We start from the raw sequence: 3993 nt of genomic DNA, 5'->3' as shown, positions 1-3993 counted from the left end.
GAAAAAATATTTTTTTTTTAAATAAAGTGCTTCGCCCACACGCACACCGGCATAATACCTAGGCCATGCCTGGAGATCTACCTTTCCCCCACCGCAGCTTTTCGGGGACGCGAGCATGGTAAAAACCCTAGGCATCCGTTGGAACGCGCATTCGGACTACTTTTATTTCACAGCGAGACCAATCGAAAACCAGGACATCTTAACAAAGAGGGCGATCCTATCTGCCATCGCCAAACTCTTCGACCCGTTAGGCTGGTTTGCTCCAGTTATCATCGTAGCTAAGATATTAATGCAAAACATTTGGCTGGAGGGGACGGATTGGGATGAACCGGTATCCGCAATCACTTTGGATCAGTGGCAAACCTTTATGCAGGAGTACCCCGCTATTAACCAGATTCGTATACCTCGGTGGGTGCACTTCACACCAACCAACGATATCGAAATTCACGGCTTCTGTGACGCGTCCGAAAAAGCCTACGCGGCTACGGCTTACGCGCGAGCTAAGATCCACGATAGGATCTACGTTAGCCTACTCATGGCAAAAACAAGGGTGGCACCAGTAAAAACAATTTCACTAACAAGATTGGAGTTATGCGGTGCTGTCTTGCTGGCTGAGACTTTGGAAAATGTGATGGAGAACCTGCACTTAGGCACATTTAACATTCGCCTATGGACAGACTCGACCATCGTCCTAGCATGTGTAACGTAACGTTACAATAACGTAACTCCCCCTGTATTTCCTTATTCACCTAAACCTGAACCTCCCTGTACTTATTTTGCTATAGCATAGCCAACAACCACTTCTTTTATAGCATATTCAACAACCAACTAAATTGCGAACCAATGAAAATCACAATAATGGTGCATTGAGTTCTCAACCAGTTTGCGTCACCACCCATATAAACACTGAATTTGCATTTTCGCAATTCAGTCCTCGCAGGTGAGCCAGCGGGAGTGGATGTCTTTTTAAAGACATATTTTTCTCTCCTGCTGGCTAGCTGAGTGGAAGGGGCGCCGTCATGGCGCGGGTCACCCTTCACTTAGGTAAGGACGACGGGGAGGATGCCTTGTGCTACTTTACCCCCCGCGCCCTCCTAGGTGTTGAGTGGCCCGACGCCTTCATGGCCATTTAACCCCTCCCCCCAGTTCTAGCTTAGGCTGGCTGAGTGGACGGGGCGCTGTCATGGCGCGGGTCACCCTTCACTTAGGTAAGGACGACGGGGAGGATGCCTTGTGCTACTTTGCCCCCCGCGCCCTCCTAGGTATTGTGTGGCCCGATGCCTTAATGACCATACAACCCCTCCCCCTCAGTCCTAGCTTTGGCTGGCTGAGTGGTAGGGGCGCCGTCATGGCGCGGGTCACCCTTCACTTGGGTAAGGACGACGGGGAGGATGCCTTGAGCTACTTTGCCCCCCGCGCCCTCCTAGGTGTTGAGCGGCCCGACGCCTTCATGACATTCCACCCTTTCCCCTCAGCTCTGGTTTCGGCCGTGAGCCGATGCGTGCGCACAGGGGCTACCGCTGTGCCGTTAAGGTGCACTTCCCCTCCGCCCACGGGTCGACCCACGGTGTATCGGCTGGTACAACCCCGTCCCCCTTACGCACCTTCTACTAGTGTGCAAGTAGGGAGGCGGGGGTGTCCAGCGGTGAAACCAGCACTAACGAGTCCTCGTAGTCACTTCCGCAGGTGACTGACCCCGCGACTACCAAAGCTGCCGAAGAAGAGCGATTAGCCGGATCCCGTGAAGCCGACCGACCAATACCGGCCCGTTGGTACGCCTACCCTACCCCGCCCGGAACACGCAGCCGCTGTCCAGGTAAACCCCGTCGCCGGCCTATTTTCTCTCTCTCTCTCTCGGCCCTGGTACGCGCTCCGTTGCCCACCGCCGCTGCCGTCGCCCCTCTGGTGCCGCCGCTGCTACGACGACCGTTGGCCCTTCGCCATCCTACCGCCGTTGAGCCGCTGTATCCGTCCCGCCGCTGCTACGACGACCGTTGGCCGTTCGCCATCCTACCGCCGTTAAGCCGCTGCATCCGTCACGCCGCTGCTACGACGACCGTTGGCCGTTCGCCATCCTACCGCCGTTGAGCCGCTGCATCCGCCACGCCGCTGCTACGACGACCGTTGGCCGCTCGCCATCCTACCGCCGTTAAGCCGCTGCACCCGTCACGTCGCTGCTACAACGACCGGTGGCCGCTCGCCATCCTACCGCCGTTAAGCCGCTGCATCACCGTCCATCCAGTTCGCTGGTGCCGTCACTTCGTCTATACCGCTACACCCATCCGTTCGCTAATACTGTCCGCCGTCCAGCCACTGCGCTCATACTACTGTACCAATCCGTCCGCTAATACTGTCCGCCGTCCGGCCGCCGCGCTGATCCCACCGCTGCTCCCGGACAACCGTACCATCCCGTCCGCTACTGCACCGCCGCTAAACAACCGTACCGACCTCTCCGCTACTACTACGCCTATTAGCCACCGCCTCCATCTTTGTACGGAAAGCTGCTGTCCGCCTAATATCTCCAGCCGTGTGTGCGTGTGTTCGTAACACATAAATATCGTGTATTTATTCAGTAGGGGTTTGTGGGACCTTTACTCGACTCTGGATTGACTGAGTGTTACCCCATTCTTAGACAAAACCCACCTCATACATGGATTCGAAAACCCCCGTGTTCCTGGTCAACATTTGTAGCTCACAGGGTGACAAAAATCGTGGAGAAGGTAGGAACGAAAGAATGGCATCATGTCGAGTCCGCATCAAATCCAGCGGACTTAGCCAGCAGAGGACTTCCAGCCACGGACCTAGTCGACAACTCCTTGTGGTGGCAGGGACCTTCTTGGCTGCAAGAAGGCAAAGCGAAATGGCCATCTCAAGGCGAACAGGAGTACCACACAAACATCGAAGAAAAACGAGTTGAAGTGCATGCAGCAACGAACATCAACAATAGCGAGGATATTCTTGATCGGTTTTCCGATCTATCAAGGGCGTTGCGGGTAATCTCCTACGTTATAAGATTCGCCAATAGAACCCATCCAAAAACTAAAACGTCCTTTAAAGCAGAGTCGCACCAGATTTCGCCTGACGAAATCAAGGCTACGACTAGCCGCCTCATCAGGATATCCCAAACAAACCACTATGCCGAATAAATAAGCTCTCTGAGAACTAGGAAACCCATCGCGACCAAAAACGAGATTCTCTCTCTATACCCCTTTATCGACGAAGATAATGTCTTTCGGGTGGGGGGTCGTCTCGAAGCATCCAGAGACGTTCCCGTCGACGAGCGTCACGCGATAATACTCCCTTACGCCTGTCGACTTACCCGACTCCTAGTCCAGTTTGTCTATACCATTTCCATACATGGCGGAAACCAACTAATGCTGCGGCTCCTGCGCACGCAGTATTGGATACCTCGGATCAAAAACATGATCCGATCCATCATCCACAACTGCAAGGCCTGTACGCTATTCCGCAAACGTTCCCCGACGCAACTCATGGAAATTCTCCCTGCGCACTACCTTTTCTAGGGTATTTACCAACACCGGGGTGGATTTCGCCGGACCGTTTGACATCAAGTCTTACAGTGGACGAGGATGCCGCATGTCTAAGGGTTACGTCTGCCTATTCGTCTGTTTTGCGACTAAGGCGATCCACTTAGAGGCGACTAGCGACCTAAGCACCGCCGCGTTTCTAGCAGCGTTTAGTCGGTTTGTCGCCAGACGAGGATGCCCGAAAAACCTCTACTCCGACAACGGGACGAACTTTGTCGGTGCGTCGAGGGCGCTCCGCTCGGAGTTCAAGACGTTCCTAGTTGATGCGCGCGACCAAACCCTCTCGAAATACGCCCACCAAACCCTGACATGGCTTTTCATACCAGCAGCTGCTCCTCATATGGGCGGACTGTGGGAAGCGGGAGTCAAGAGTTTCAAAACTCTTTTCAAAAAGATCGCATCGGATCATACATTTACTCTCGAGGAGTTTAGCACCCTCCTGTGT

Source organism: Eurosta solidaginis, chromosome X (genome assembly GCF_040869045.1).
Source record: "Eurosta solidaginis isolate ZX-2024a chromosome X, ASM4086904v1, whole genome shotgun sequence".
Classification (NCBI taxonomy): domain Eukaryota; kingdom Metazoa; phylum Arthropoda; class Insecta; order Diptera; family Tephritidae; genus Eurosta; species Eurosta solidaginis.
Note: the sequence above shows the minus strand (reverse complement) of the source record.